The sequence below is a fragment of the Bufo gargarizans genome, chromosome 6 (genome assembly GCF_014858855.1).
Source record: "Bufo gargarizans isolate SCDJY-AF-19 chromosome 6, ASM1485885v1, whole genome shotgun sequence".
Classification (NCBI taxonomy): Eukaryota; Metazoa; Chordata; class Amphibia; order Anura; family Bufonidae; genus Bufo; species Bufo gargarizans.
The window spans coordinates 84,054,777-84,069,031 of record NC_058085.1 but is presented as its reverse complement, the minus strand read 5'-3'; the positions used below and the strand labels follow the sequence as shown (position 1 = coordinate 84,069,031).

General features: G+C 44.4%; 1 protein-coding gene across 1 annotated transcript in view; it reads left to right on the top strand.

Moving 5' to 3' along the window:
- Positions 1-14,255, top strand: part of DLGAP4 (DLG associated protein 4) — a 134,238-nt gene that overhangs the window by 29,766 nt on the left and 90,217 nt on the right. The gene's annotated exons all lie outside the window — the stretch shown is intronic.

The window sequence follows — 14,255 nt, the reverse complement described above, 5'->3', positions numbered from 1 at the left end:
TCACAGGTCCTCAATATTCTCATGGTGTTACCTCATCTCCACTTGTTCTTTTTATAATAAAATGAAAGAAAGAACATATAGTGTTGATGCACCATATTTATGAAGTGATGCTCAGATTTTAAGCAATGTGGTCTAGCCACTGTCAGTGAAAGTATGCCAGCATGAAGATGCAATTTTTTAGTGACTCTGTTCTAATCTGTAATCCTGACCAACTTTTCACTCCACTTCTGAAAGGGGTGAGGATCACCAGATATTTAAGAAAATAAGTGCAGTATCCTAAACCAGGGTACTTGCTAAATTGTTTTGTTATTTAATATTATGTCATTTTATGCCATGCATATTCCCAATCTGGTTATGTGTGGAAGTGACAGAGCTAACCAGCTGTGACACAGCCCTTACAGGAAGTTGACTGTGGATCCTGGATCTGTCCCTAGCCCAGAGGATAGGTCATAAAAAAAAAAAAAATCTCGGTAAACACTTTTAATCCTGTATTCCTCAGTTGGAAATTGCAGATATCATTGCAAGAGTAGAAAGTCTTTGCAAAGATAGAGGAAAGAGTACTACAAATCCCTTTCTTACTCAAATCCATACATTGTTATCTGGGGAGATTTGCACTGTGAATTGATGGAACTGTGTTTTGACACTGTTGGATGTACTATAACTCCCATTCTGTACTTTAGTAAAGAGAGACGTTTGTTTTTTACCTCTGGCCTGGTTATTGACTCCTGCACCCCATAGCGGCCATTGCACCCTACACCTCCTGCCTTGCACCTGCACCAAACCTGTAACTTCAAGGCCACCCCTACCAATATCAGACAGGAGCCCCAACATCAAGGTGTGCCCTGCCCTAAGGAGCATCGGTGTGAGGATTGCCACAGTAATTGACTGTTATAGCCCGACCCGCTACCACTTCCATGCTTCGCTCCGTCTCCTCCCGAGCCACGGCATAAGCACAAAATGTCGCATATGGCATCTCTTGTGACATTTTTACAGCACAAAAATGTCATAGCAAATTTAATAAATGACCTCCAAAGTATCTACACTGGAGATCACTGGAGCTGTAAAAGCAATACAATGCTAAAACATATTTCATAGCACTTTATTCCTATACATTGGCCTCTGTATAAAGCCTCATTGAGTCCGTGCTCAAATCCGTGAGCAGGTGGTCTGTGATGCATCCGTGAAGGTGTCCGTAAAGGATCTGTGTTGGGTCCGTGTGCCTGTTTTTTGCTGTCCGTGTTGCATCCGTGTTTCACTGACACTAAACAGCTGAAAAATAATTTTCAAAGAATCTCTTCTTAATGATCCGTGAAACACGGATGGGATCCTTGGTTGTCACGGACCCATAGACTATAATGGGCGTGATGGATAAAAACGGACAAAATAGAGCATGCATCCGTGCTAAAGAAAAAGACCTATGAACCATGCTAAAACACTGATGTGTGAATACACAGTAAGGCCTCATGCACACGACCGTTGTGTGCATCCGTGGCCGTTGTGCCGTTTTCCTTTTTTTTTTTGCGGACCCATTGACTTTCAATGGGTCCGTGGAAAAATCGGAAAATGCACCGTTTGGCAGCCGCATCCATGATCCGTGTTTCCTGGCCGTGAAAAAAATAGGACCTGTCCTATTTTTTTCACGGCCAACGGTTCACGGACCCATTCAAGTCATAGGGTCCGTGAAAAATCACGGATGCACACAAGATTGTCATCCGCGTCCGTGATCCGTGTCCGTTTTTTCCTATCATTTCAATGGCAAACTTGACTTTTTCATGTCTGTGGATCCTCCAAAAATCAAGGAAGACCCACGGATGAAAAAACAGTCACGGATCACGGACCTACGGACCCCGTTTTTGCGGACCTTAAAAAAAAACGGTTGTGTGCATGAGGCCTAAAATGAATGGGGACGTGTGCTGTCCGTGGAGAACATGTACAGCACACGTCTGTGAAACACTGACGTGTGAATGAGGCTTAATACTTATAGCCTAATTGCGGGAGGAAAATCATGCACACTCCATGAAGATGTTCCTGGTTGTAGTTAACTTTTGTGTTCTTGGTCCTGCCCATCAAGCTGCTCATCAGTCTTAGGCTACATGCACACGACCGTGCTGTTTTTTGCGGTCCGCAAACCGCGGATCCGCAAAAAACAAAAGGCGCCCGTGTTGCCTTCCGCAATTAGCCGGAACGGAACTGGCGCCGGCAAAATAAATGCCTATTCTTGTCCGCAAATCGCGGACAAGAATAGGACATGTTATTTTTTTTTGCGGTGCCGCGGAACGGAGCCACGGATGCGGACAGCACACGGAGTGCTGTCCGCATCTTTTGCGGCTCCATTGAAATGAATGGGTCCGCATCCAAGCCGCTAAAACAGCGGCTCGGATGCGGACAAAAACAACGGCCGTGTGCATGAGGCCTTATTAAAAGTAAAATTCACCATACGTGTAGAGTAGAATATCCACAGGACTACATATAAGCATATTATGGTGTAATATCCGTGCATTTCCTACAAACATAGATGCTATCTCCTGGCACGGGTTGGCAGCACATATGCTTGACCTACCGAATCATTTATACCGGGGCATGGGACCACCAATGTTGGAATCAGTGGAAGTCCCATCGGTCGGACCTACACCGATCAGATACTCATCTCCTATCCTTTGGCTAGGTGATAAGTTTATATCTTGGAACAACCCCTTTAACTCTTCAATGCTCCTTAGCTGGTCCGATGTGATTGCGTAAAAGAGTATGTAATGCTCCCTGAGCTCAGACAAGTGGGTGCGTACAGCTGTATAGGTATGCTCACACATGAAGGGTTTTTTTATGCAGTTTTTTTAAAGTCAAAACCAACAAAGCATGTTTCCAGGACTGAATAAGCTCGTTAAAACTGGCCTAAAAGCTACAGAAATCTGTATGCTTGAAGCTCACAGAACTACTGGTATTCAGTCTATTCAGTCTGTTACTTACCTGGCCGCACTACTGCAACAAGTCCGGCCTTGCTATTAGGCCTCATGCACATGACCGTTGTTGTGTTCCGTTCCGCAAAATGGGGTTCCGTTGTTCCGTGATCCGTTTTTGTTTCCGTGTGTCTTCCTTTATTTTTGGAGGACCACCAGACATAAAGGAAAGTTAAAAAAATCTAAGACAGGTTTGCCATGCAAATTATGGGAAAAAAACGGACGCGGACGACAATCTTGTGTGCCTTCGAGTTTTTTAGCGGTCCCATTGACTTGAATTGGTCCGCAAACCGTTTTCCGTGAAAATAATAGGACAGGTTATATTTTTTTGACGGACTCGAACCACGGATCACGGACGCGGATGACAAACAGTGCATTAGCTGAGTTTTCAACGGACCCATTGAAAGTCAATGGGTCCGCAGAAAATCACGAAAAACGGCACAACGGACACGGAATAAAACAATGGTCGTGTGCATGAGGCCTTACTGCACCGCCGGCATTGCTCTATTGCTGTGGCAACCAGCCCTGACAGTGGAGATAGTTGGCCTACCAAGGAACAGGGACGCCAGGCCCATCAATGTCGGTACAGAGTAATGTGCTTCCTGAAGGCAAGGTATTTAAACAGGTATCTGCTGATCTTCTGCCTGTTAGTGACTTTGCCTCTGACTGTTGATTCTGGTTCTGATGTTACCTTCTGGTTTTGACCTTGCTTGGTATATTACTCTGCATTTGTTTATTCCTTGGTCCTGACGGCAATCTCTGGTTTTGATTCGGTCATTTATGACTTCCAGTTTTGTCTTCCTTAAGTAGGTCCTGCACAATTTGTCAGGAAAGGGGCCGTTGCCCAGTTGGGGGCCTTCTTTTAGGGTGGATCGTCCAAGTAGGTAGAGACAGTAGTGAAATACAGAATAAAATACTGACTTTGCTAATACACTGGTTGTCCAATCTGTCATCCGTTGACCTTAGGCCATTTTCACACAGAAGTATGTTGGTCAATATTTAGCATCAGTATTTGTAAGCCAAAACTAGGAGTGCTTCCAAAACTGAAGAGGCGAAAGTGTTTCTATTGTACATTTACTGTTTGTTCCAGTGTAAAATCTGCAGCAGAAATATGAGGTTGACGCTCTTATTTCTGCCACAGATTTGCATTAGCAACTGGCGCAGATCCAAACGTGGATTAGCTCTCTTCAATGGAAAAATCCACAGCAACATGGATTCCCATTATAAACAATGGGGAGCAGATTTCACATGCCAAATTGCACCTGACAATACCTGAACACCTTTTGTTTTGGCTTGTAAATTCGGATGCAAAATACTAATTAAAATACTTCAGTCAGAAAGTGACCTTGTAGTTGTCCACTTCACACAATCTATTTTAATAACCTTTCACGTAGGTCCTCCTGAGGAAGGCGTCGTCTTTGTAGCTATTCTCTGCTCGGATTTATAGACGGGCTCTAGAGCGTACTAAATTCCTTAACCACTTCAACCCCCCTAGCTGAAACACCCTTAATGACCAGGCCACTTTTTACATTTCTGCACTACACTACTTTCATGTTCACTGTTTATTGCTCGGTCATGCAACTTACCACCCAAATGAATTTTACCTCCTTTTCTTCTCACTAATAGAGCTTTCATTTGGTGGTATTTCATTGCTGCTGACATTTTTACTTTTTTTGTTATTAATTGAAATTTAACGATTTTTTTGCAAAAAAATGACATTTTTCACTTTCAGTTGTAAAATTTTGCAAAAAAAACTACATCCATATATACATTTTTCGCTAAATTTATTGTTCTACATGTCTTTGATAAAAAAAAAATGTTTGGGTAAAAAAAAATGGTCTGGATAAAAGTTATAGCGTTTACAAACTATGGTACAAAAATGTGAATTTCCGCTTTTTGAAGCAGCTCTGACTTTCTGAGCACCTGTCATGTTTCCTGAGGTTCTACAATGCCCAGACAGTACAAACACCCCACAAATGACCCCATTTAGGAAAGTAGACACCCTAAGATATTCACTGATGGGCATAGTGAGTACATAGAACTTTTTATTTTTTGTCACAAGTTAGCGGAAAATGATGATTTATGTTTCTCTTTTTTTTTTTCTTACAAAGTCTCATATTCCACTAACTTGTGACAAAAAATAAAAACTTCCATGAACTCACTATGCCCATCACGAAATACCTTGGGGTGTCTTCTTTCCAAAATGGGGTCACTTGTGGGGTAGTTATACTGCCCTGGCATTTTAGGGGCCCAAATGCGTGCAAAGTAGTTTGAAATCAAAATCTGTAAAAAAAAATGACCGGTGAAATCCGAAAGGTGCTCTTTGGAATGTGTGCCCCTTTGCCCACCTAGGCTGCAAAAAAGTGTCACACATCTGATATCGCCATACTCAGGAGAAGTTGGGGAATGTGTTTTGGGGTGTCATTTTACATATACCTATGCTGGGTGAGAGAAATATCTTGGCAAAAGACAACTTTTCCAATTTTTTTATACAAAGTTGGCATATGCCCCTGACGGAATACCTTGGGGTGTCTTCTTTCCGAAATGGGGTCACATGTGGGGTATTTATACTGCCCTGGCATTTTAGGGGCCCTAAAGCGTGAGACGTCGTCTGGAATATAAATGTCATTTGGATTCCGTGAGGGGTATGGTGAGTTCATGTGAGATTTTATTTTTTGACACAAGTTAGTGGAATATGAGACTTTTTAAGAAAAAAACAAAACAAAAACAATTTCCGCTAACTTGGGCCAAAAAAATGTCTGAATGGAGCCTTACAGGGGGGTGATCAATGGCAAGGGGGTGATCACCCATATAGACTCCCTGATCACCCCCCTGTCATTGATCACCCCCCTGTAAGGCTCCATTCAGACGTCCGTATGTGTTTTGCGGATCCGATCCATGTATCTGTGGATCCGTAAAAATCATACGGACGTCTGAATGGAGCCTTACAGGGGGGTGATAAATGACAGGGGGGTGATCAGGGAGTCTATATGGGTGATCACCCCCCTGTCATTGATCACCCCCCTGTAAGGCTCCATTCAGACGTGCATATGTGTTTTGCGGATCCGATCCATGTATCCGTGGATCCGTAAAAATCATACGGACGTCTGAATGGAGCCTTACAGGGGGGTGATCAGGGAGTGTATATGAGGTGATCACCCCCCTGTCATTGATCACCCCCCTGTAAGGCTCCATTCAGACGTCTGTATGTGTTTTGCGGATCCGATCCATGTATCCGCGGATCCGTAAAAATCATACGGACGTCTGAATGGAGCCTTACAAGGGGGTGATCAATGACAGGGGTTATCAGGGAGTGTATATGAGGTGATCACCCCCCTGTCATTGATCACCCACCTGTAAGGCTCCATTCAGACGTCCGTATGTGTTTTGCGGATCCGATCCATGTATCCGTAAAAATCATACGGACGTCTGAATGGAGCCTTACAGGGGGGTGATCAATGTCAGGGGGGTGATCAGGGAGTGTATATGAGGTGATCACCCCCCTGTCATTGATCACCCCCCCTGTAAGGCTCCATTCAGACGTCCGTATGTGTTTTGCAGATCCGATCCATGTATCCGTGGATCCGTAAAAATCATAGGGACGTCTGAATGGAGCCTTACAGGGGGGTGATCAATGACAGGGGGGTGATCAATGACAGGGAGTGATCAGGGAGTCTATATGGGTGATCACCCCCCTGTCATTGATCACCCCCCTGTAAGGCTCCATTCAGACTTCCGTATGATTTTTACGGATCCACGGATACATGGATCGGATCCGCAAAACACATACGGACGTCTGAATGGAGCCTTACAGGGGGGTGATCAATGACAGGGGGTGATCAGAAAGTGTATATGAGGTGATCACCCCCCTGTCATTGATCACCCCCCTGTAAGGCTCCATTCAGACGTCCGTATGTGTTTTGTGGATCCGATCCATGTATCCGTGGATCCGTAAAAATCATACGGACGTCTGAATGGAGCCTTACAAGGGGGTGATCAATGACAGGGGGGTGATCAATGACAGGGGTGATCAGGGAGTGTATATGAGGTGATCACCCCCCTGTCATTGATCACCCCCCTGTAAGGCTCCATTCAGACGTCCGTATGTGTTTTGCGGATCCGATCCATGTATCCGTAAAAATCATACGGACGTCTGAATGGAGCCTTACAGGGGGGTGATCAATGACAGGGGGGTGATCAGGGAGTGTATATGAGGTGATCACCCCCCTTTTATTGATCACCCCCCTGTAAGGCTCCATTCAGACATCCGTATGTGTTTTGCGGATCCGATCCATGTATCCGTGGATCCGTAAAAATCATACGGACGTCTGAATGGAGCCTTACAGGAGGGTGATCAATGACAGGGGGGTGATCAATGACAGGGAGTAATCAGGGAGTCTATATGGGTGATCACCCCCCTGTAAGGCTCCATTCAGACGTCCGTATGATTTTTACGGATCCACGGATACATGGATCGGATCCGCAAAACACATACGGACGTCTGAATGGAGCCTTACAGGGGGGTGATCAATGACAGGGGGTGATCAGAAAGTGTATATGAGGTGATCACCCCCCTGTCATTGATCACCCCCCTGTAAGGCTCCATTCAGAAGTCCGTATGTGTTTTGCGGATCCAATCCATGTATCCGTGGATCCGTAAAAATCATACGGACGTCTGAATGGAGCCTTACAGGGGGGTGATCAATGACAGGGGGGTGATCAGGGAGTCTATATGGGGTGATCAGGGGTTCATAAGGGGTTAATAAGTGACGGGGGGGTGTAGTGTAGTGGTGCTTGGTGCTACTTATTACAGAGCTACCTGTGTCCTCTGGTGGTCGATCCAAACAAAAGGGACCACCAGAGGACCAGGTAGCAGGTATATTAGACGCTGTTATGAAAACAGCGTCTAATATACCTGTTAGGGGTTAAAAAAAATCGCATCTCCAGCCTGCCCGCGAACGATCGCCGCTGGCAGGCTGGAGATCCACTCACTTACCTTCCGATCCTGTGAACGCGCATGCCTGTGAGCGCGCATTCACAGGAAATCTCGGGTCACGCGAGATGACGCGTATATGCGTCACTCTGCGCGGAGCTGCCGCCTTACCTTCTTTGCTGTTGGTTGGGCCTGAATTAATTTTGAACAGTATTCCGGGCCGGGGTCTGTATTAATTTAGGGGAGGGGATTCATTCAGGGGTCTGGTCTGGGGGTCTGAAATTCATTTTAGGGTCTAGAATTGAAAAGATGGCACATTACAATGTCATTTAGCGGCATGGAATGTGGCAGAGATAAGACTGCATTTCTTCATATGAAGTCAGAGGCATACGGAGCCATGTCATGATTTTTTGCACCAAGGCCCATAAGCCTTCAGGTAACCTTCTGACCAATGTTTCATAACTGATCTGTAACCTAACTGATTCATTACTGAGCTAAATAAGGTATCATACTGTATATTTTATAAAAAATAAGCCACATTGACACCTGGTAGATGGGCCCGACACACGCTTCTATTTTTCCATTTATAGTAGGTATAATACTATTTATATTTAGAATGATCCCCATTGTATGTAAAATGTTGTGCAGCCATTTTTTTTTTATCAACCATGTTTGTTTGATGGATATGCACTTGTGCCTATGAATATGCTAGTCTAAATTTTCTTGTAGTATACATGTATATTGAGGGTAGCGCCTCTTTTAGACTGAGCAACTGCCTGGGGCTTCTGAGCAGAGTATAAATGTAGCTGGTTCCTACACTGCCCTGAAAATTGTAGGCTTAGGTAAGTCCAAGAGAGGCGGTATATTAGTGTTACGTACCCGTCTGCGGAAGCCACCTTGACGCCTGGTAGATGGGCCCGACACACGTTTGATCAAACATGTGCGCAAAGAGCTTCTATTTGTCCATTTATAGTAGGTATAATACTACTTTAATTTAGAATGATCCCCATTGTTTGTAAAATGTTGTGCAGCCATTTTTTTTATCAATCATTAAACATAATAGGTGTAATTCATGCAAACCGGGCCCCTCATACTGGTTATACTTACCCTGCTCCCGACATCTGCGTTGCTTCTGATGCCCACATGCACCTCCCCGTAGTGTGGATCAAAAGCTAGGGAGGCTCCTTCCCGTTGCGGCCTGCTTTTGGTTGCCCACCCCCATCAGCAGATGTTTTGATCCGCACGACGGGGAGATGCAGCGGCTGCCATGCTGGCATCAGAAGCGACGTGGGTGCCGGGCAGCAGGGTAATTACAACCAATATGAGGGGCCTGGGCATTTTGGGGGGCATTATAGGGGTTGGATAACACCTTTAAAGAAAAATCTGTTTGCCAACCAGGCCGAATTCTTAATTCCTCCTAGTTATGTCATCCCAATCACACTATAGCTTTATTCTCCTTTACAGCTGGGCATGAATGACGAAGTGGCACAGGATGCCGGAGAGTATATTGCTGCCGGGCGTCCACTAGGATGGATGCATAAGGAGGTGCAGAGTATGTTCTCAGTGTTAGGTCTGGGTGTGTATGGCTGAAGTGCTGATGCATGGCTATAATCCATTTCATCCGAAAACGATCAGCTAGTTTTGTGAAGCAGATTGTTGCCATCTAAGTGGTTCTGCTAATGGCGCAGCGTCCACTCACTTAAGCCCGGTTAATACCTCCCAACATTAATGACTTGTCCAATTTGAGCTGTGACCCACTCCTTCCATCCTCTGATCCTCCCTAATTAACACAACGGAGTCAGCTCTCCCTTTATCATGTCTGCCTGCAGTTTAATTGCGTCAGGCCTGCTTCTCGTCTTCCTGCTCCGTACAGATAAGGGTATTTTTCTCAACGCATGTAAAATCGTGCATGTCCTTCTAACATCAGGTGCGGCAAGTAAAGCTGCATTTAGACTGACAGATTGTCAGGCAGATCTTTAGGGCACCTGCGTTTTTTTGGTGGTGCGGAAACCTCAATCATCGTTTCTGGGCAGAAGATCGTGCTGTCAAAACGAATTTGTATTTGCAGCAGACATCACTTGTCCTCATACAGTAAAAGTGTATGAGGAAGAGCAAATGCACTGCCTTAACTCTTCCGACGAGCCGGCAATTGTCGTAAAGGGGTTGTGCCACAAAAATATTCCACATTTTTTAAACCAGCACCTGGATCTGAATACTTTCGTAATTGCATGTAATAAAAAAATGTAGTATAGCCACTGAGCTATTAAATAAAATGTATAGCTCCACCTGCTGTTTATTCTTTTCCTTATCTCTCCGTCCACCTCACTGACGTGGTCACACGTGCTCAGTTTAAATCTTCAACTGCCATCAGCCATGTCTTCTGTTAGAAGCTGTGTCAGTTACAGGGATAGAGCTGCAGCAGAAAGGACATGCCCCCTGAGCTGCCAGGCTGAAATAAATCTAGCAGAACTATTGGAGCAATGATTGGGGAGATCCATGGGAGGTACATGGCTGGTTCTAGCTTTGTTAGAAAGGTATTGTTATGTACTATATGATATCTAATTTTCATTTTTCACATCAATCATGGCATAACCGCTTTAAGTTTTTAGACAGATAATGCACACAATTGCCATAGCATTAACGGTACGGGCAGAAGTTGTGGCGTCCACCTGTGACCATACATGAGGTTGGCCAATGGGTGTACAATCTTGATGGTGATACTTCAGTTATATTTGCAAAATGGTTCTATTGAACCAAACTTAGATCATCCTTTTTTCTGCACTTTTGTGTTTTTAGTTGCATTTTTGCACCTGTGTTTTTGGTGCTTTTTTTTTCTGTAACAACGCCGCTCAAGATGTTAGCCGAAGGTCTATGGGGAAAATGAAATGCAGGACACAAAAGCCTTTTTTTTTGTACTGGTGTTTTTGTGAATTAAGTGGCATTTATTTTTCTTTCTGTCTTCTTGTTGTAGTTCTTGGCGTTTTTTTTTCTTCCTTCAGGCATTTTGACATCACCTTCTCAATAGGGAAAACACCATAAAAGAAACACTAGTGGTCAGACAGACTGCTAGAAAAACAATCTAAAAAACCACAGCAAAAAAAACGCATGAGCTTATTCTGGAGTTTTTACAGCCCAAAAAATGAGATCACTAATTTATGTGTGTAAGACCCTAACATGGGTGTACGAAGAAATCATTGTACTCCAACTACTAGTGGGCCGACTAAATAATGTTCTATATGGAGAAAAGACAAGACTTGATAAAAACTGTTATTTGAAACTTACAAGCCATGGTTCAATTTTTCAAAGAATAATGACTACAGGAACTTGGCCTTGTTTTGAGATATAAGGAGAAGGAAGAGCAGGAGGATATGGGAGAGAGAACTGAAGTTTTTCATTTTCTTTCACAGTTGGATGTTATATATTTTTTTATGCTATAAATATGGGACTGTGATTCCCTTCGCTTTGAATGAACTTCATATTATATACAAATAAAAAAGGAAAAGAAAAATAAGACATATTAGTGCCCCATAGCGAAACCCAGTAAGGGTTATAGTAGCTTTTTGGAGATATGGTACACACTAAACTAACCAGGAGAAGTATAATGCTGTATGCAGTGAGAGTCTCCTAGTAATCAATGCATGAAAACAGAATTGGGATGTAACTTCCATCAGAGATTTCCCACCATGGATGGACAGGCCATAGACCCTACAGGTAAATTTCCTGGTGGGCCAGTGCTGAGAGCCGTCCAAGCCCCCCTTTTAGGCACCAGCCAGGTACATAAAGATCTGATGCTCTCAGCATAAATTAATGTAAGAGCATCAGGTACTCATGCACCTGGCCATCTGCCGCAGGTGCCCTCCTGAATTCAACTGTGTTGTGTCCTCAGGATGGTGGTGCAGTTTCACTATGTGGAGCGGGCAGCAGTATTTTGTGCTGCCCTGTGTCATCTGGTTCTGCTGGGGCAGTATATTGTGCTGCACTATGGTATCTGGTTCTGCTGGGGCAGTATATTGTGCTGCACTGTGGTATCTGGTTCTGCTGGGGCAGTATATTGTGCTGCACTGTGGTATCTGGTTCTGCTGGGGCAGTATATTGTGCTGCACTGTGTCATCTGGTTCTGCTGGGGCAGTATATTGTGCTGCACTGTGGTATCTGGTTCTGCTGGGGCAGTATATTGTGCTGCACTGTGGTATCTGGTTCTGCTGGGGCAATATATTGTGCTGCACTGTGTCATCTGGTTCTGCTAGGGCAGTATATTGTGCTGCACTGTGTCATCTGGTTCTGCTGGGGCAGTATATTGTGCTGCACTGTGGTATCTGGTTCTGCTGGGGCAGTATATTGTGCTGCACTGTGTCATCTGGTTCTGCTGGGGCAGTATATTGTGCTGCACTGTGGTATTTGGTTCTGCTGGGGCGGTATATTGTGCTGCACTGTGTCATCTGGTTCTGCTGGGGCAATATATTGTGCTGCACTGTGGTATCTGGTTCTGCTGGGGCAGTATATTGTGCTGCACTGTGGTATCTGGTTCTGCTGGGGAAGTATATTGTGCTGCACTGTGGTATCTGGTTCTGCTGGGGCAGTATATTGTGCTGCACTGTGTCATCTGGTTCTGCTGGAGCAGTATTTTGTGCTGCACTGTGGTATTTGGTTCTGCTGGAGCAGTATTTTGTGCTGCACTGTGTCATCTGGTTCTGCTGGAGCAGTATTTTGTGCTGCACTGTGTCATCTGGTTCTGCTGGAGCAGTATATTGTGCTGCACTGTGGTATTTGGTTCTGCTGGGGCAGTATATTGTGCTGCACTGTGTCATCTGGTTCTGCTGGGGCAGTATATTGTGCTGCACTGTGTCATCTGGTTCTGCTGGGGCAGCATTTTGTGCTGCACAGTGTTATTTTGCCCTGCACAGGTATTGCTGGCCAAACCTTCTCTCCTCTCAATTTGGATCCACCTTCAACATGGGGGCACTTTTAGGTTTTTTTCCAGGGCCACTTTAAATTCCCAGTCCGCCCCTGTTTTTCACGACAGATCGACAACGAATCCGATGTAAAATCCACATGTGTTACATGCAGATTTGTTTCAGAATTTGCAGTGTATCTGTTGTGGAATGCATTTCATAGGGTGAAATCTGCGGCATTAATCTATATGCTCCCGATTTAAAGTTCATATCACATGTGACTTCTGCAGCAGATTACACACAGATTTTTTAGACAGTATGTGAAAGTTTATAAAGTTGAGTCCACTGTGCCGCTACATGAGGATGATTTTAGTGTTACATTATATGGATTTACCCTTAAAGGCTATGTACACCTTCGGAGGTAATTTTTGTTTATGATTGCATTTCACTCATTTTTGGCTAAAAATCTTTTTTTCAGTTGGTTTTTATTAAAAATATTGAGCCATTCTGTTACAAAGGGTTAACTGTTTTTCTAACTGTGTGACTGGTACTTTCACTTTCAGGGGTTCTAATAAACCTTATCACTAAACTACTAAGAGGTCATAAACACTTTTTTAAGCCACATTCTTATCAGTAAGATAGGAACTGAGCAATATGGAAAGGACAGAAAACACACAGACTGCTTCTACAACATCTATGTACCCAAAAAAGGACTCCATAAATACAATGCAATAATCAAAAAATTGCCCCCAAAGGTGTACATACCTTGAAGGAAACCATTAGAGCAGCTCGGTGCTAGCCCCCTCTCATCACACTTTGTGAAAACGGCCCAAGAGCTTATTGTTGTTCATATACAACATATACAACAATCTGCTAGATTTATGGTCAGTTTTAGGTTAATAAAGATATAAAGTGTTCATTTAACCCTGGGGACATTTTCTGCAGACTCCTCCAATCCTCCCCTTTGGGCGCCGTAGGTCTCCGGTCTCCCTGCAACAACATCTGGTTTGACAAGGGTCACATGGTCACTACAGGTGCCGCAGCCCAGGAGGAGCGGAGTGGAGAATGGGAGTGGAAGTGGCTCTGGCTGCAACAGCTATTCACATACTGTACACCCCAGTGGAGGTCCTCACATTGGCAGTGACAAGAGGGTGCACCATTTCTTTCTTCGGGGCACACTCTGATGTTGGGGCTCTTGCTTGATGGTAGTTGGGGTGTCCTTGGTGTTATGCTTTTTGTACGTGCGCATGGCAGGAGATGTAGGTGATGTGGCTGGTGAATGGTGCTGGAGTCAGTAACCAGGCCAGATGTAGAAAATAGGCAAGTCTGTCTTTACTGAAGTCCAGAATGGGAGTTGTAGTACATCCAACGGTACAAAGTACTGTACATCCTTGATAGCAGATTAGCAATGTCCCTCTCACTGCAGTAAAGTCTCTAACAGCCTTAGGGCTCATGCACACGACAGTATTTTGCGTT